Raw genomic sequence first — 21,751 nt, forward strand, 5'->3', positions numbered from 1 at the left:
ACACATCGACATTAAGTTCCTAGTTGTTAAGGAGAAAGTACAAAGTGGACAACTTTCCATAGAACACTTAGGCATTAACTCCATGATTGCGGATCCTCTTATAAAAGCTATCACACCCAAGGTCTTTCATGAACATACTGCTCACATGGGTGTTCTGGAATGTGAGGATATTTTGGTTTAGTGGGATATGTGTACACCTTCATTATGTTCTATGTAATTTCAGTATTATGTATGGATACTTTGTATTCAAACTTCGGTTGATTAATCATTCAGTTTGGTATTCTGTCCTTATACTTTGTACAATAATGTTTTATGTTATTATTAAGGATCTCACTAAAGTTAAGTAGGATCTCACTAAAGTCATGTGATTTTCATGCTACACATTTCATGATGAATCTGTGTCATTTAGTTGTGTCAATGTTGGTGATCATTGTTGAATTAGTCATGAATGATATGACAAAGTTCACTGTGATTCGATATGGAAACAGGACTAATGGACGAGATAATTTGGGTATGTCTAAGTCATAATGACAATATTTAAGCGCGCAATAAGGATAACACGTATGGAGAATCATATGTGTGACCAGTGGGAGATTGTTGGAATTTCTGACAATTTATGGGTCACAAATATAATTCTATAATTGTGTTATGACCATTATTTTAATTAGCCAAAATATAAAATGATCCTCAAGAATTAATTTGGTGGCTAAGGACATATGTGTCATGAAATAATATAAGTGTAGATACCTTCAGGCAATTTCTGATTTGATGAAGGGACTGAATCAGAATTATTGCAATTTAAGTAGTAGCCGCTTCGGGGTTACTTTTATGGGTTATGGTCCCCATTTGTAGAGCAACGAGTTTTGTTGAATAGGCTGATGAGAATAAAGGGAATTGTGATGAGTTATCCTATATAAGATAACACACCATCACAATTCCATAAGGCAACATAACACACCATTCAGAATTTCTCCTCATAAGGTTCAACACACTAAGCTTTTGGCTTTCTCATTCCCCTATAGAAAAGCATAAGGAAAACCATCAAGCGCTCTAACATCTGGAAGATCATCACACTCTCATACCTTCGAGATTCCAAATGGCTAATCAAGGAATGTTCTTCTTCTTCACCATGAAATCAATTGGGGTTTCTTCGGTCTGAATCATGGTTTTTCATTTGGGTTTATGTATGGGCATAAACATTGTGTTATAGGAACAAAACCATGATCATTAGGGTTTCCGCATACTATCTAAGGATTATAGTTGGAAAATCTCCAACAATAAATACTCATTTTAGTCTTTAAAATTTTTCACATGTACCAATTTTATCATTAAAAAAATAAAATTCAAATCAGTACTCAAAGATCGTGAACGTTAATCAAAATTATCCATATTAGAAGTCGGAAAATTTTTAAAATGAAATATTTAACCTATATGTGATACTTTTGGGGACATTTTAAAGTTTTAAAATTTTTAGGAACCAAATTAATACACGCAAAAATTCAAGAGACCAAAAATAAGTCTTTAATCTTGTTTTAATATCATGTGTACTATGAAGTATCTCTCTGGTCCAGTAATCAAGAGAATCTCCATTCAAAATTAAGGAAGGGTTTATGAATGTATGCTAGAGAAAAAACTCAAAATAATGCTCTTAGTCTAGAATTAATGAATAACTATTTAAGCCACAAATTACATGAAAGACATGTATCAAAGCATGAGATAATTCCATACTTTTTTAGAAATGATACATCTTAAAGATTCTCGTGATACTGGTGGAAATGTTAGCAAGTGCTTCAGTTAATATTATCAATGTAGAATTTTTTGGTTGAAAAATGTTGGTTTCAAATACAGTTTAAAATATATGATTTTTAAGTCATTGCTAACCATAATACCCTCCTGGACACTCTAATAGGACACTTATCTTCTCTCTTTATCTAATATTTACCTTATTAGAATCTATAAACTTAAATTTCATAGGAATCTAACCTTCCTAATACATTTGAACTCATCAAATACCATATCTTGCAAAGAAAATGAACGTACTATACATACAATATCCGTTAGAACATAGTATCACGTAACAATGCTTGTTCACTGCAAAAGCATAAAGGTATAATCTCTACTTACAAAAAACTCAAAATTTTCACTGAAAAGCGATTAAAATAAAATAAGATTCATAAAGTCAAAAAAGCAAAAGCAAGATGGTGCAATGAAAGATACTATAGTTTCTTACCTGTAAGTGATGGGGATCTAGCACGTAAAGAGAGGCCTTGCTGAAATGAGAAAAGCAGATTCTCAAAATAATGGATGGAGAGGAAAGAGATTAGTAGAATGAAGTGAAGTGAAGTGAAATTTGAACATAAAAAAGAAATTAATTAGGAAATTTGGATACTAGTTATTTATTTATGCTGAGGAAAGAAGACATCTATAGTTGACTGCCAATTGTAGTCTTTCATAATATTAAGAATAAAAGACACCATTTAGTGACTAATGAGATAATGGATTAGTGATATAAAATCTCATTGAATTCCTAAAATAATCAAAAAATTAATTGTTTGATTCCTATGAATTATACTTATTAAAATATATAGTCAGATTAATTCCTTACTTATATGGTAAGAGAATACATTTGGTTGTACAAAAAAACCATTTAATGAAGATATAAGATAGTTAAAGAATTATAAGATAAAATCCAAATAAGTTTTTATCCTATTTATTATTTGCTCAGTCCTGAACAATAATGATATTGGTGTGGTGAAAATATTAATAACAATATTGTTTTTAGGGAAATATGTATAAAGATCCCTATACAATATGAGATTTATAAATAGTTACCATAATGTACTTTTTATTCTTAACTAATACTAAAACTCTAACTTTCAACAAAACCAGTCATTTGATTAAAATTACGGTTAAGTTACTAATGGTCATCAAATCCTACTATTCATTTTATTCAATTTCAATCATGGCCTCTTTATTACTTACTTATTAAAAAATTTGTAATATAACTTTATTACCATTGAATATGTTTGTCTCTTATTCTCAAACAAAAGAGAGAATTGATTCCAAGCCTTGACTCATCTAGGGTGGCCAAACAAAACATTGACAATATCTGTAATTCTTTTGGGCACAAATAACTTAACTAATCCCTAGCTTGTATTTTAATTTCACTTGAATTTTATAGATGTTTAAAACTGAAAAACCATTGCCAAAAGGCCGGTTAAGAAGATGAGAACTAATTAGCAATAGAGGTAATAAGGTAATATTAGAATTGAAAAGGTTAAAAAATTAAATAATATAAATCTAAGGTTGAGATTAAATAAAATGAATGGTAAAATTTGTTTACTATTATTCATTTAAGGGTGATTTAAGCCTAAGGATTTAATTTGACTAATGATTAAATATTAATTAGGAATAGAATTAAAAATGCATATTTGCAAAAGCATATTATTTCGGGGTTGATATGTACTTTTCCATTTTTTATAAATAAAGTTTTTGATGCAACGGAGAGATTTGTGCAACTTGATTCAAACTAAGGTATCTATATCTTATAATCTGCAGCTCTACCATGGAAGTTTATTTTTTTTTTCAACATCATCGCACTGAAAACAATCCTGGCCGAGCTGAGAATATTCATAGATATGTGAGGTTAACTTTCCCAGCGAGTACTTTTTCCATTCACAAAACTCGAACCCAAAATTTTGTTTGAGGGAAATCAAATATGTACCACTTGAACTAACATCTCTTCTTATGAAAGTTTACTTTTAAGACAATATAACTTTTTTAAATCAATAATATTCATGTATAAATAGTGGTTGATGCATTCAGATGTAAAAAAATTAATACATGAACAAGTGCATAACCTTTTTTTCTCAATACAAGATTTAATATTGTTGGACAATAAATGATAGTCTTTCATAATATTAAGAAGCACATTTACGGGATAAACAAGTTAGATGGAAGAATAAGATAGTAGTAGTAAGAATTTTTTTTTGGAATAAGATAGTAAGAAAATTTAAATAAGTAAATCAATAATATTCATATATAAATAGTGATCGAAATATAGACCAAGTAAAAGAATAAATGTGCAACATTTTTCTCAAAACTTAATACTATGAAACAAGATTTAATACTCATATCATTAATATTTTTATGCATTGAATTATTTATTATTGAATTATTGTCTCACATGTTCAAAAGTTGAAATATCAATGCACATTCATAAGACTAAATGCACATTTTCATATAATATTTTTTTTCATTAGCACTACTAATCATCCATCAAATATTAAAATAGTGAAGACTTGGCATATTTTTTAATTCACCCAACCCTCACCTAACTAAGCATCATGATATCCACCCAGTTTTCTACCCACAAACAAATACTATATCCAACAAGTGGGATTATTTTTTTAAAAGAATATTACTAAATCTTCTACGATTTCAGTCTATAACATGGGTTTTTCCATCTAAATCACATGTACATTCATAAGACTAAATGCATTCAATGTCTCGTGAATATAATAAACACATTTAAATATTTTCTTTACTTTTTATGCATGTATAAACTTTTCCTTATTTTGTAGTATTGAAATTTGTAAACAAGATGAAAATATCTTTTCTTAATTTATACACCATACTAAATTACACCTATTTGACAATGATGTTAAAATTTATCATATTATTCATATAATAATTATTTTCACATTTTGATTATTATAAAGTATATAAATACCTATTTGACAATGATGTTAAAATTTGTCATATTATTCATATAATAATTATTTTCACATTTTGATTATTATAAAGTATATAAATATATACTTAAAATTAAAAACTTATTAGGTACCCACAAATATCTGTTACCCACATGAATACCCGAAAATATTACTGATTTGAGAATGAGAAAATACTACTCACACCGGCAGCGCTCTGGTTGCCATCCCTACTGAGAATCCACACTCCTAGTTTTTCAACTTTTGTTAAGCCTTTTGACAAACAAGCTTAAACTTAACTTTATTACTCTTTATATTAATTGTCTATTCACACTTTACTACATGCCTATTCATTCTCTCACTTAAGTGATTCCTGGTCTTATTTAAATGGGAAATAGGTTCTGATCTCAATCTCATTAAATATGGGTCATACTAATAAATGTCCCCATGATACTCTCTAAGGAATCAACAAAAGGAAAATGTGCTTCCGGAAGCTAAATGTAATAAAATTTAATATTCAATACTTTAATTATTTCCTTTACAAGTTTTTCCACATTGGATTCCATAAAGGATATTCCTAAATATCAAGAATTTGTTTGTGAGTTAAGTTTTTTAGGGGGAAAAGAAAAATGAAAAACTAAAAAATCATGAAATACAAATACACTAACGAAATAACTTTGAAGTCTTTCATTTCCATCTATTCTTCTTCAAAACTCATTCTAAGAACACTTATTAGCATTTCTAAACATCAAAGCTTGTTGCTCTATTAAGTGTTAAGGCAACGTGGGCAGTAGCTGAAAGAAGAAGTCTAACATCTTATTGTTCTAAATCAGAAGCTTTTTTTTAGATTGGTGCAATGCCAATTCCTTACCAGCAAGATAACAATATTTTTGTGAGAAGCTAAAAAAAATATTGGATACTTTGAAACTTCATAAAAAAATATAATTCCATATCAGTTCAATCACACATAAAATAACATATCAAATAAATTCATAGATAGAATTTATAATAGTTAATTGACAGAAATACACTAAATGTTGAAACTTCGTTCTCCATGGATTCAACTCAAGAACAATACGAAAGATCAAGAGAGATAATAAAAAATACTTCTTTTATTGGAATTAGAATTGAATATATATACAAGAGTATGTGATGTGTTTTTATACACACCTAACAAGCTAACCTAAAAAATAGAAAAACTGTTTTAACGAAATAACTACTTTCAACTAACTAGAAAACCAAAAAAGAAACTACAACTAATAACAAACACTAGACTTAGGTAATTGGCCCATTGTGGCCTATTAAGAAATTGTTCTGAAATATGACATTTACAACTTACTTACCTCTATTTTGCTTCTTGTATCTTTTTCTTTGATTCTTTACATTTCAACCGTTTCCCACAAGCTGAAATGTGAAAATTGAGCATTCCAAACTTGTAAATGAGAGAATGAAAATTTCCTAGTTCTAAGGGTTTAGTAAAAATATCAACAAGTTAAGAAGAAGAAGAAATATGTAGTAAATATAAAGTACCATTTAATATAAATAGAAAATTTATTGTCAAAATATAGATTTATTGGAGTTTTATGGTGGGTGCCAAGATCCTATAACAAAAACAAAAGGCATTGTGCTTCACAAGAAGCCACAGTCAAGGCCTATACTCAGCTTCTACTGAAGATTTGGATACAATAGTTTGTTTCTTACTTTTCCAAGAAACAAGAGATTCTCCTAAAAGAAACACCAACTCATTATAGACTTTCTAATATCCAAGCAAGCTCTCCAATCTGAATCTGAAAAACCTTTTATAATAGTATTATTGTTTTCAAGAGAAAAAACACCTAAACTTGGGGAGTGCTTTAAATACCTAAGAACTCTATGAGTTGCATGTTGGTGCAAATTAGTAGGAGAGGATACGAATTGGTTAAGATGACTAACAACATAGCAAATGACAGGTCTTGTATTAGTCAAATAGAGTAGTTTGCAAATTAATTTTCTATAAGAAGAGACATCTTGGAGAGGGGTGCCAAATGTGATATGTAGCTTGTTATTGTATTCCATAGGAGTTGAAGAAGGCTTACAAGCTAGCATGTCAGTTTGAATTAAAAGATCTACAATATACTTTCTCTGATACAGAGAAATCCCTTTATCAGATCTGACAATCTACATTCTAAGAAAAAACTTGAGATTTCCCAAGTGCTTTATGCTGAATTTAGTATCTAAAAGATGTCTGGTTGTAACTATCTCAGATAGGTCGTTGCCTGCAAGCACAAGGTCATTAACATAGACCAATATTACATTGAAATTAGAATCCTTACTCTTGGTGAAAAGAGCGTGATATGCATATGAGTTTTGGTAGCTAGAGGCAATAAGAACTTGGATAAGTTTCTCATGCCATTGTCTACTTTCTTGTTTTAGTCCATATAAGGAATTCTCAAGCGTAGATGAAGTCAAGCGAAGGATCTGATGCAAAAAAAGGTGTACTAAGCGCATGAGCCAAAGTTCAAAAGTATAAAAACATATTCTTATCCCAATGTCGGATCGAATAATGTCATAATATTTTATCGTAAATCATAGTAATTTTCAAAATATTAATCTTTATGTCCTTCTTTATCATTTTCCTTTAGTTTTTCTTGGTCTTCCTCGGATGAGGATCTGCTATCCCATATTTATATCCCAAACCTTGTCCCGTCCAATGATTTTTTGCCACATCATTTAAAAATTCATATCATACTCTCATCTAAACACTGTTAATATCTCTCAAATTGTCTTATTTTCCTTTCTTCTTTCTGGCTTTACCTTAAAATAGAACAAATCCTTATTCTCTATGTAACAACTAGCTGTACTGTATTTCATCTCTTAGAAGAGTATTATGCGCGCAAGAGAAATAGAAGAACGGGTGGATCCGCTAATTGTTGATTATAGTGTTAACATTACTGTGGAGAAGATAAGAGGACATGTACTAGAAGTAAGAAATATCTTGCGTGAAGCTTTGTCTATTTAGAAACAACTTATCATTTTGGTCAAGCAATCTCATGTTATCTCTTCTCCTTAATTATCCATTTTTGTTATTTATTTTTTAATCCTTTTATGATCTAAATGGAGTTAGTGACTGTATAGTAAATAGTTGTATATTCGATGTTCGATGAAATGTCCAAAAACTTAACTTCCAGCAACATATGCATTTTGGATGTTTCTCTAGCCTGAATATAGTGTATTTTCTGTAATCTAGATATAGTTAATGATTATGTTTAATTTTATGTTCAGAAACATCAATTTATTCATTAAATTATGTATATTTGATATATTATTTAAGTCATTGTTAATTTTTTAACACCCTTATAATAGAGTTAATGACTATATAGTAAATATTTTCATATTACATATTCATTGAAATATCCAAGAAATTTTAACTACACGAGTATTTTAACTCCTTGTATTGTTATATGTGTTGGTGTAGCGAAAACGATCGTTGCGCAACTTTTCAATTATGCTTATATTCCCGGAAGCGTTGAATGACTACCAATATATTATTAGAGGATAAAGATTACAGACCCTAGCACACGCATAGGCCCAACCAAGTGCCCATGTGATGTTTCTATTTAATGCTTATATCTGGTACACATTACAACAAGGGACCTGAGTCCAATATATAATATTGATATTGTACTCTATTCTAATGCTAGACAATATAGGACTTTATATAATAACATATTTCAAACATCCTCAAATAATATGGGTAGGCTAAAAGGTAATGTCTTAGGAACTTATAAATGGTTTGGAGTCCTTGAATATTTGTTAGAGAATGTTATTGACTTTTGTTGATGGTGTATATGGAAATGTGGAGCAACAAAATGAATACAATTGAAGCTTGAAGGTGTTAGGCCAATAAAAATTTCAAATGACAAGACTTCCAACTACTTTCACTGACAACAAATTGTCATCCACAAGAAGATAATTATTAGTGTAAATATGGTTGAGAATAGTTTCATACCAGAGTTTCATCTATGGTTTTTTTACAGACTAAATTTGTGTTATGGTTAAAGTTCTAGTATGAATGATTATATCGTGTCCCCTACAGTGATGATGCTATGCATATTTCAGGGTGTGCAAATACACACCCTAGATTTTTTTTGAAAAGAATATGTATATCCAAAAATATATATTTTTTTGTAAATCACATGCTTTATGAAAAATAAATAATTATTATGTTGAATTATTTTATAATATTATGGATATATAACTTAAATTTTTTTTATCTTCGATAGAAAATTTCAGTTGCTTCTTTGTATGTCTTGTTTGAGTCTAATTGATTTATTCTCTATTTTTTATATAACAAAATTGATTGAATTTGCAAGGTTTTATCTATGTGTTTTTTGTTCAACTGATTTAGTCATATATGATAATCAACTTGAGACTTACATTATTGACATGCATCTCAGTGTTAATTTGATTCTTTGAAGGAATCAATAATCTTTAAGGTAAGTTAGTTGAAAGTGGAAGACACATTGTTTATATGTTAGTTTATATTCTCTTGAAGTTAGCAATATAAGTGTAGAAATAGTCTTTTCAACTATGAAAATTGTAAAAAATTAAACGAGTAATTGAATGAGAGATGTATAGACGAATGACTACGTAGTGACTTATATTTATCGAGAAGTGTTCAACAACATTGATAAAATTTTGATCATTCAACGATTTCAAAATGTAAAATCATATAGTGATTAAATATGAAATATGTAATTTATTTGAGTGTGTTTATTTTTTTTATTTCTTACATTAATATTTTCATCCTTATATAATTGATGATATATATTATTTTAATTTTTAATATATGTCGCATACGCTACCTTTGGGTCCTAGAATCGTCAATGGTCCCATAGCTATATGCACCTAGAAGTGTTGGAAGTCTTGCCATTTGAAATTCATATTGACCTAACACCTTCAAGCTTCAATTGTATTCATTTAGTTGCTCCACACTTCCATATACATCATCAACAAAACTCAATAACCTTCTCTAACAAACATTCAAGAACTTGAAACCGTTTATAAGTTCCTAGGACATCACCTTTTAGCCTGCACATATAGTAATCTAAGGAGTTAAAATACTTTGATAATTAAACTTTCATGGAACATGTAATATGTAACTCTTTATTATATAAAATGAACAATGACTCAAACAACAAAGCAAATACACATAATTTAATGAACAAATTGTTGTCTCTGAACATAAAATTCGACATAGTCATTAACTATATCCAGATCACATAAAATTCACCTATTCAGACTAGAGAAACATCTAATATGCATATGTTGTTGGGAGTTAAGATTTTTTGGATATTTCATCAAACATTTAATATGAAGTTAGTGGTTTCATATTAGATGAGATACAATAGAACTAGTTGATACAAAGAGGATAAAGTTCTATTCTATTTTAGGGTAAGGCAAGAAAGAAGAAAGGATAATAAGATTATTTGAGAGATATTAATAGTGTTTAGAGGGGTTTAAATATGATGGGGATTTTTAAATGACATGGCAAAAAAATCATTGGACGGGACAATATTTGTGATAGGAATATGGGACAATAGATCCTTATTTCTCTTCCTCTAGAAATTGAGTAGTACATTTGATTTACTATCCTTACGAGGTGTTGGGGATGCTTGAAATATGTTATTGTGTTAGTCCCACATTGTCTAGTATTGGAATATAGTAGAGTAACCAATGTTATATATTGGACTCAAGTCCATTGTTTAATGTGCACCAGATATAAGCACAAAAAATAGAAACACCCCATGGGTAGGTAGGCCCATGGGTATGCTAGAGTTTGTAATCCTTATTCTCTAATAATATCTTGGTAGCCGCTCAGTGCTCTCGGGGACATAGGCACAATTGGCCGAACCCCGTTAACAAATTCTCTTGTTTCTTCTCTTCTAATTATTACATACATTTATTTGATTGCTCGTGGTCAACGCTCCGCAACGATCACTTCTGCTACACAAAAAATTTGTATTAGAGCCAATTGGTAGATGGCTCTTAACCTAGACAATAGATAATGGCTAAAGAGGGTGAATACATGATGGCTAAACAAGGTGTGTCAAAGGTATTCGAAGATAGACTAGATGAGTTGAAGGAGAAGAAAACATGACGAAACTGTTGTGAGGGCGATATATGTTGATCCAGAATCCCAGAAATTTATGCACTGGATTAGGATCAAGGTGGAGATAGGGACTCATGTGTTGATTTTGACATAGAGACAAGTGCTAACAATATCTCTCTAGACGTTGAGAGAATGTTCTCATTTGAAATGAGAAGTGAAATATCCTAATGGCGTGTCTGAGACGTCATAGTGAAGGATGTTAATTGTTAGCAAATCCACAAAAGCACAGAGGCACTCACTGACTTTGTGTAGGATGTAACATGGGCATTGGCTTTGATACAAGTTGTAACACGAGCATTGGTAGAGATGTAGGGGTGTGACATGAGCATTGGCTTGGATGCAAGGATGTGACACATACATTAGTTAGCATTAACACAAGGTGTGTGCTGTGGTAGCAGTTGAGACTTTCCAAGGAAGCTTCAAGGTTCAGTTTGACTGAGTATTGAAGAAAATGATTGTTGGTGAACTTTTGTGTAGATGTTCCAATATCGAAAGACTTCGTAGTAATAGGTGGCTAGGCGACGTGTTCCATTTGATGGCGGTACAAGAAGCTGCACTACAAGTTTATAGGACTAGGCTCTTGGTAACATTGCCAAGGATACTCAAAAAGTCTATGTTGTAGGGGAAAAGTTAAAGAGAATTAGACATTGAACAAGGTGAAGTCATATTATTCGCTAAGGTGGAGATTTTTGTGTAGATTTTCTAAGGAGCAAGATATTCGTCTATTTCAATCAAGGTGGAGATTGTTGGGGATACTTGAAATATGTTATTGTTGGGGATACTTGAAATATTTCAATCAAGTCCCTTGTTATAATGTGCACAAGATATAAGCATCAAATAGAAACACCTCATAAGCAGGTGCCCATGAGTGTGCTAGGGATTGTAATCTTTATTCTCTAATAATATCTTGGTAGCCGCTCAACGTTTCAGGCGACGTAGGCACAATTGGCCAAACCTTGTTAACAAATTCTCTTCTTTCTTCTCTTCTATTTATTCTATGCATTTATTTGATTGCTTGTGGCCAACATTGCGCAACGATCACTTTCGTTGCACCAACATGAAGACTTTTACTAGGCTCCTTTACACATGCCCAAACCACTAAGACATAATTTTATTTCATCTTTTCTACAACATGAGTTACTTCAACTTTCTCCCAAGTGCGTTCATTTTTAATACTATCTTGTCTAGCATGTTTGCTTATCCAATGCAACATTCTCATTCATGTTACATTGAATCTATTCTTTTGTTGACATTTATCTCCCACCATTAGTCTCATATTGTGTTACAAGTCTTATAGACGTAATACGGTAAAACTTCCTCTTAAACTTCAGTGGTTTATGAAAAAATTATATCTCATATCTTTATATATATGTTTAATCTTGATAAACATTGGGGAAACTATGAAAAGAGGCAACCCAATATTTTGGGAAAATAAGAGGGGGATTAATGTCTTATCTCTTATATCTGATCAATCTCATTATGTGTTAGTAATATATATCATATTTTTTTAATCATTTTTATATATGATGATATGTTTAATTGATGCTTTGATCAATATGCTTCTTTTTAGGGGATAATTTGTATAGTCTCTCCTAATTCAAATTTAATTTGCCTTTTGACATCATCAAAATAGGAAGATTATTAGTACAAAAATGGTTCAATGATGAATAGTAAATATATTTCTTGAGTTTTGATGATGAATAAAGGACTCAATTTGTATAACATAATTCAACTTTTGATAAATAATATAATTCAACTTTTGATAAATAATATAATTTAACTTTTGAAAACATAATGTTTTGTTATATATATGATTATGGGTTATTATGATTACATGTTTTCTGTGTTATTGTGTTATACTCAAAACTCATATATCTATGAATATCACCACGTGATAATAATCACTGGACATGCACTCAAAAAATATAAATATAAATCCAAAGCTTAAACTTATCCATGAGAACTTGCATCTAAAGGCAAATGCCTCCAAAATGATCATTTGTCCAATGGGACAAAGTGCATCTAGAAGTTTAGACTTGTGCATTCAATATAAAGTCATTCATAAACTTAGACTTGTCCACAAAGTCATCTAATCATATAGACTTATGTGTCGAATGCAAAGTCACCCAAAGTGTAACTTGTATTAAATGTGTTCACAACTTTAATTTGTAACATCTTTTCTAGATTGTTTCCTAGAAACTCTTAAGAGAGTGAAGTGATGCAAACCCAAGTGGTCTGACCCACACAATAAGGCCTAACCGTATGAAGATACAACCCAATTGGATGAAAGATTACATTTAATTTAAAATTCACCTAATATAATTTACTTATGTGATGATATTCTGTAGTAATTTCGTTTGTCTATTTCGGGCTGAGTACTTGTAACTCCATTAGCTATGTAATCTAATTCTGCTTACTACTATTTAGAGACTAGAGCAGCAACTGTAATGGTATAAAATATATTCAATAATTTTTTCTGGTTTCAAATTCCTTAGTTTGATAATATTATTATTATAAACATCTAAAATTCATTGTGGTTCATACCATTTCGTGCTTTCATTCTTGAACTATGCCTCCAAAAACTACTAGCAAGGAAGTGGATGAGACCTTAATGCAACTATTTGCAGAAAAACTACTAGAACACAAGAAACAACAAGATTCTCGCCAGTAGGTAATTACTGATGCATTACGCTCTATAACTGGAAAATTAGCAAGAATTTCTACCTTACCACCCTATCCACCAGATCCACCTTCTTCCTCTCAAATCTCAAATCCTAAACCCATAGCCCCCACAAAACAGCCACCGCAAATGCCTCATTTCTCCATACCACTATAGATTCCCTCTCCACACCCAACCCTTACCACACCAATACCCCCATTTTTTACCTCCCACCACTCATACCCACGGCCTCACACCCATTTCCCCATGTCCAACCCAAACCACCCAAATAACAACTAAGTCTGTTTGATGGTTCCAAGCCCTTGGATTGGCTATTTCAGGCAGAACAGTTTTTTCAACTATACCAAGTGCCTCCAGACCAACGACTGCAACTGATTTCTTTCTACATGAAGGGTGAGGCATTGAGCTAGTTCAAATGAGCCTTTCTTAATGATAATATTATGGATTGGGAAAGTTTTAAAAGGACACTAGAGACTCGTTTCGGATCCTCATGCTATGAAAACCATCAGACATAATTATTTAAACTCTACCAAAGCGGAACAATAGTAGATTACCAACAATAGTTTGAAAAGATTTGAAATCGAGTTTAGGGGTTATCCCCCGAGGTAATCCTTAATTGTTTTATTTATGGTTTAAACCATGAGATTAGACATGAGTTAGTAGTGATTCGACCATATCATATTGCTGAAGCATTAGGTCTAGCTATTGATAGAGTCAAAAATAAAAGATTCTAAACCCACCTTTCCCCGACCAAAAAGACCCACATACAACCATACATTTAACCGTTTTCCTAACCCACAATCCCAAACACAACTCAACCACCACTGCCACAAACCACTCTACCAATTAAACGTCTCACTAAAACTCAAATGCAAGAGCGTCGTGCTCAAGATTTATGCCACAATTGTGATGAGAAATTCTTTGCTGGTCACAAATGTCAACCAAAGCTATTTCTTCCCCTACTCATGGTGATTTTACTACTGAACCAGAACAAAATCTTCAAGACCCAAATTCTGGTCTAGAGGAATAATTTGAGTCTCATGATGAACTCATTCATTTCCAATTGTTCGAACAGGCACTGGAAGGCTCTCCCTCTTCAAAAACCCTCAAGTTCCAAGGGTTTATTGCAGGTCATGTTGTCACAGTTCTAGTTGACATTGGTAGCTCCCACAATGTCCTCCAACCCCGTTTGGCATAACACTAGCACCTTCCCATAACTCCAACCCAAAAATTTATAGTTATGGTGAGGAACGGAGCATACATATTTTGCACAGGGTTATGTCCGAAAACTGCAGTCTGTTACAGAACCAATTATTTCATATTCCCTTCTATCTACTTCCTATTAAGGGAGCATACGTTGTTTTCGGTATTGAATGGTTACACACACTAGGACATGTATCATCAAATTTTGCCATTCCCTCCATGACCTTCATGGTGGGAAGCAACTCAATCACACTCCAAGGTGACCCCACTAACCCATTAACCTCATCTACTTATAACCAATTCCCTTGAGGTTATCCTAAAATTTGGAGATGTTGAGATGATCATGAAATTAGTTGTGTTTTCTTTAGTAGCATACTTTAAATGAGGAGATTGACCTAAAAAGTCTTGATTTTATAAACCTAAAGTGTTATGAAGTCTTAGATAGAAAAATGATTTAATAGTGTTGATCTTGGTTAAGTTAGCTTACTTTAAAGTGGTAAGATTGACCTAAAAAGTCNAAAGTCTTGATTTTATAAACCTAAAGTGTTATGAAGTCTTAGATAGAAAAATGATTTAAAAGTGTTGATCTTGGTTAAGTTATCTTAGTTTGAAGTAGTAAGATTGACTTAAAAAGTCTTGATTTAAAAGTATTGATTTTGTTTAAGTTGACTTACTTTAAAATGGTAAGTCTAGCTTAATAATCTTACTTAAAAAGGTTAATCTTAATAAAAATGTTTTACTTGCAAAAGATAGGTTTTATGAATAGTTATCATTACTGGAAAAATGTAATGAAGTGGAAATACATGTCTAGAAAAATTCTGTCTAAGGAAAGACTTGGTATTTAAGTGTGTCTTTACGACCCACCTCTCTTTCCTGGGAACTAACCTGGTGTATATCCATAGATTATGACATAATTCCGTTATAAGTTCTGTTAAAACTTTACTTTAGAAAGTGTCGTTTTGTTGTAAGACTTTTAATGATAAATGATGATTTAAGAAATACCTAACCTTGAATCAGAAGTTTTATTTTCACATAAAATGTTATTTCGTAAGAATAATAATTATCAAAGTGACATAATTAGCGTTATTTTGATTTTGGCGTGATGAAGAGTTCGAAAAGAAACCCGACGAATTAAGCTCACCTAGAATCGAGGAAACAATCTGCACGACACACTCAGGTGAGGGAGAAAATATCGTAACACAGTGGTGTCTGAATATGCTTCAGGACCTCCAAACTCCCTCAAAAGTGTGGAGTGGTCTCGGGTATTAAGAAAACTTGTACTTAATCAATTGTCTGTTTTGTTTGGATTAAGTACATCAATATTTCTTATGCCGAATTATGTTAGGTTATGTTTATGTATGAAGAGGCCATGATTATTCCTGTTTAATTTTGCTCGAATAATTTTTCTAACAATTATATGTATGAGATAATTGTTTAATTCAAGGCTTAAAAACATGTGTTATAAATGATAAAACGTTTCATTGAGAAAAGAAATTTAACTAAGTTTCAGGCTTTTCTCGCTTGAGGAGAAGTGTCCAGAGAAAACGGGTTTTCTCGCTTGGGCGAGACAGCTCTCGCCTGAGCTAAAATATGCACAAAGAAATCTGGTTGTTTTCTTGCTTAAGTGAGACAGCTCTCGCTTGAGCCATAGATGCCTTATAAAAATGGTGATTCTCTCGCTTGAGCAAGACAGCTCTCGCTTGAGCGAGAGGGCTCAATACAGACAATACTTCTTAAGTCGTCTGAGATAACTCTCACATGTGCGAGAGTCTAATGACATTTTTTCCATCAACAATTCATTCACTTCCAAACCTATTCAATAAAAACACCTTTATTGGAGATAATGCTCTTTCAATAAATAAATGTTGTAAAGATGAATAATTATATGAAATTCTTGGAAATGTTACAAAGAAGAGTTGTCATATCTAAAGTAATGTATGTAAATTATTGCATGGTTAAGGACGAGGCCCACAAGTGTTATAATATGCCTACACAGCGAGATCCTCTGACTGTAAGAGGCTTGACTTGAGAGCCATCCATGGTGATTCATCGATGGTTCATAGTGTTGCTATGAAATATTATATGCTCATGGAGCGACATCATCTGACTGTAAGAGGCTTGGCTTGAGAGTTGTCCAAGGTGATTCAGTTATGGTTCGTAGTGGTGCTAAGGTTTATTCTCTTTGGTTTAAATGTTAAGACCGGGTCCCACTAGAAGCATTCCCGATGGGAGATGTCTTAGGATGGGCAGATCGTTATAAAAGATGGATTAAAAGATTTAATGTTCTAACTTCAGTTAGTGTGCATATTCATTGTGAATAATGAAGTAATGGAGAGGAAATTTACAGGAGACGAACGATCCTCGAGATGTTGAGAGGGATGGCGATGGTGGTTATTCGTCAGCAAAGTCTTGAGGGAGAGGCTAGGTGAGACTAGTACCGTGTATTCCTGATGAGGTATTCTGATGGATCGGACAATGCTCACATCGTAAACTAGACGATCTCTGACAACCCCTCTTTGCAATCATGATCAATGAGAGAGATGCCTAGAAAGTGTTTGATATGACACCAACCTTAACTGGAAAGTTCTGTTGGAACAGATCGATCATCTATATATCCTTGGGAGGAATAAGTTTTGGTGCAATCAAACCGGCTTGTTATGGGACCTGTACTCTCGTTTATTTCTGAATAGTTATTGGGAGGATAATGGTGTAAGGATGGTGGACATATTCATAGCATGCATAAATGAATTTATCGATATTGATTCTAAAATCAGAAGTTTTATACATCATTCATCATTAATACATGCGTGTATGATCACTTGATATATCTGTAGTTGTTCTTTGTCTTGGTGTGATATTCTGTGTAATTCCACGACGTCAATGATAAGTTTTTCATTAGATTTTTTACTCCATCTCTTTCTTTATGGTGTACTTGTATACATCCATGTTTAGATGGATAGATCGGCGATGATCAGGGGCTACCGCTTTACCATGTCCCAAGAGGGGGCATGGAGCGTTGAAGGAAACATATACACCTACACTGGTCCCTGCGACCTGGAATTGGATCTCGTATGTGATGGCTCTGTGTTGCATCTCCTGACATATTATGCAGTTCGGGAAGCATCGTTCACCCTACCAGAGCGAAGGTCTGGACATTCCGGTCCATCCGCACCATATGAGGCACGAGGCAGATCAGAGGTTGTTAGGACTTGGCCCCAAGCGGGATTCTCATCTACTAACTCAACACCAAGAGGGACAGAAGGATCAGACATTGCTACTTCATCGAGGCCTAGGGGTACACCCCAAACCCTTCGATGGATTGGGCAGCAGATGAGGTGGTGGAGGACGAGGACGATGACTGTGAAGAGTTAATTTGCATAGAGGATTCAGTGCATGTTATAGAGATCTTTTCAGACTCAGAGATCGAGGAAGACCTGAGTGAGGTTTCTAGTGCACCACCAGTCTAGGAGCTCCTTTCTTTCTTTTGATGGGAACCTGTGTAGGGTACTTCTGTAATTCCAACTCCCCCGACATTATTCTATTTTTATTTTTATTTCTAGTCTTTGTTAGGGGCGAAGAATAGACTCCGCCTGGTATTTTGTAAACCATGATGTACGTATTACAAATTCAAGAATTGATTAATGAGAAGTATTTACAAAAGAATTGTGTTTTGTTCAATTACATTTTAAGTATTAAGAAATTATTTCCGCAAAGGTTTAAAAATGTGACGTCTTGAAAGAGAATAGATAAAATGGGAAAAAATGATTTGTAAGTTATATGTTACATAAAATAAAATAAAAAATTTACCCATTTTTCCAAGAGTTAAATATAGTAATTAGGAAATAATTTTCGAGGCGTTACATCATACACCCGAGCAACAGAAGTGGGCTACAAAATTAATACGGTTCGACTATGAGATCAAGTACCGGAAAGGTACCTCAAATAGAGTTGTCAATGGGTTAAGTCGATGCCATAGTGATGAACCTTTTATCTTCTTGGCATTATCCTCTATTATTCTAGATGTACTCTAGAAGCTCCGTTCCTTCTATTCTACACCTAAAGGACCAGAGATGTTGCATAAACATGAGTCTCAGTCGTGTTGGCAGAAACAATTTCATTATTCACAAAGGCTATTATTCTACAAAAACAAGATCCACATACCTGAAATTGATGATCTTCATGTTACCCTTCTTAAGGAGTTTCATGAAACACCCATTGTCGGACATTCGGGTGGGAAGCCGTCTCTGGCTCGTCTCACAACTTCATGTCATTGGCCAGGTGCAACAAAGGATCTAAAACTCTTCATCCATAACTGTGTAACTTTTCAATATAATAAGTACCTTCCACACACAAAAACGGATTACTACATCCACTAAGCATTCCAGAAAATGTATGGGAAGATTTATCAATGGATGTCATTACCCACTTACATCCTTCACAAGGACACACTATTATCTTGGTTATTGTTGACCGGCTAACCAAGTATGCTCACTTTGTTCCTCTCCTTTCAAAGTTCAATGATGAATCCCTTGCTCGACTATTCATGACCGAGATCTGTTGGTTACACAGTGTACCCAAAACCATTGTATCTGATCGTGATAAACTCTTCCTGAGTCACTTTTGGAAGGAACTATTTTGGTTGCTTAGTACTTCCTTGTGTTACATCACTGCCTACCACCCACAATTTGATGGCCAAACAGAGGTGGTTAATCGATGCATTCAGACTTATTTAAGATGTTTTGCGGGTTCTCACCCAAAAAAATGGAATGCTCACATACCTTTGATTAAATACTAGTACAATACCAGTCATCACTCTTCCTTGCACCTTTCGCTGTTTGAGGCTCTATATGGCTGTGCTCCTCCCACCATTAAGGACTATGTCGCTGGTTCATCCTCCAACCCATAAATTGAGAACACACTGCTGACACGAAAACAAATGTTAGCACACTTGAAACATTAGTTGAGACGTGCACAACAAAGAATGAAATCACAAGCGAATTCTAGGAGAAGTGATATTACCATTTTGTCGGGCGATTGGGCACTATTGAAAATCCACCCTTACAGATAGTAAACCATGGTTCACCGCATTTCACAAAAACTCAGCAAGCGTTTTTATGGGCCTTTCTAAGTTAAATAGTGTGTCGGACCGGTGGCCTATGAACTCCAAATTCCGGAGACGACAAGGATTCACCATGTCTTTCATGTTTCATTATTGTGTAGCTTTCATGAGGATCCTCTCGGTCCATGGACTGGCATAACAGATCCAAGGGAAACCTCTCACATGGGTTCACTCACGACCCAAACCCCTTCTTTTGAAGTACCTATGAACCTTTCTACTATGCTGGACGGTGACAAGAAAAACGAGATAATAGACAATGGTCCAATCGAGAATAAAAACGCACAAGTACACTTAGAGAATGAAGGAAATATGCTTGAAGAAATTTCAGAACAAGGAAGAGAGAGAAAGTCACTCACAGAGAACACTCTTGAGGGAAAGTACCCTTTTGTGTACTTAGATGAGTATGCAAACACTTCACACTTTTTAGATACTCAATTAATGGGCTCTCACGTGTCTGACACTCTACAAAATGGCCCAAGAAATGCAGGATCATTGGATTTGTCGGTGCACACAACACCATTGGATTTTTCTGTGACAGTTGGATCTGCAATTAAAGTTTGTGGCTTGAGTAGTGTGGTTACACGTTTCCCATACGGTACCCTCATCCCATCGTCCATTCAAACTGAGGAGTTTCCCATTCAAACTCCTCAATTAATTTATCCTAATGCCCCATGTCAATTGGACAGTGTGCCCATTAATGCTCAAACGACTACCAATGCTCCTAACCGTCCAACATTAAAGGAAATGCCTCATTTTCCAGCCAGATTCATTGACCTTGATGACAAGGTCACTTTTGGAGAAATGGGCAATGATGCAAAACCAAGTGGTCTGACCCTCACAATGAGGCCCAACCGTATGAAGACACAGCCAAGTTGGATGAAGGATTATATTTAATTTAAAATTCTCTTAATATAATTTACTTATGTCATGATATTTTGTAGTAATTTCCTTTGTCTATTTCGGGCCCAATACTTGTAAGCTCATTAGCTATGTAACCTAATTATGCTTGCTACTATTTAGAGACTAGAGCAACAGATGCAATGATATGAAGTATATACAATAATCTTTTTTTCTGCATTCAAATTCCTTAGCTTTATAATATTATTACTATAAACATCCAAAATTCATTGTCGTTCTGGGTTGGGCTCTCCTCACATGGTTAAGTCCAAACAACTAATGTCTTTCATTGAGAGTTCAGTCACGTAAAGGGATACTTATAGGCTAGATTAAGGTACATTATTGAATACTGATAGGTAAATGAAGCCGCTAAAAGAGAAAGGGCTACCATTGGGTCAGTGACGATAGAGAGAAAGTCGTTGTGGACGTCGACCCTTAAAGGTGACGACAATGTTAGGAGTCTCACATCGAGGAGAATAGCAAATTCAATGTGGTACTTAAGCCATGAGACTCTCCCACCTAATAGACTAGTATTTTGGGTTGGACTCTCCTCATGTGCTTAAGTCCTAACATGAAGCTAGTTAAATGTTCTTAGGTTTCTGAATGATTGAATATATGTTTAAGAATGTCTACTTTTATGCATTTAATATATTCTTGATCATTAAATGTCATGTTTTTTTCCTAAGAGAAACTTTGGAGTGCGAACAACTTTTTTGAAAAAAAATTGTTTTGTTTTTTACCACATAAAGAAACAACTAATGACAAGCTATATTGTATTGAATACTCAAAATTCCTTGCATTAAATGCTACTCCGTAACTGAAACAATATTAAACCATAACTGAAACAATAAGCTAAATCATTTGAACTAACCAAATGATTAAACAAATGAGTTTGTTGAGTGTATCTATTATAAATGAATCCCTTCTCAACTTGCACTCCTCTGGAACGTGACAATATGCAGTTTTCAAATATATATTAATAATATATA

General features: G+C 33.2%; 1 long non-coding RNA gene across 1 annotated transcript in view; it reads right to left on the reverse strand.

Annotated features, from left to right (window-relative positions):
- LOC109360541 overlaps positions 13,470-21,751 on the reverse strand; it is a 19,229-nt gene continuing 10,947 nt past the window's right edge. Inside the window, exon 3 of the long non-coding RNA XR_002109183.1 lies at positions 13,470-13,480. This is a non-coding gene — a long non-coding RNA (uncharacterized LOC109360541). The remainder of the gene's footprint in view (positions 13,481-21,751) is intronic.

The sequence above is a fragment of the Lupinus angustifolius genome, chromosome LG11 (genome assembly GCF_001865875.1).
Source record: "Lupinus angustifolius cultivar Tanjil chromosome LG11, LupAngTanjil_v1.0, whole genome shotgun sequence".
NCBI lineage: Eukaryota > Viridiplantae > Streptophyta > Magnoliopsida > Fabales > Fabaceae > Lupinus > Lupinus angustifolius.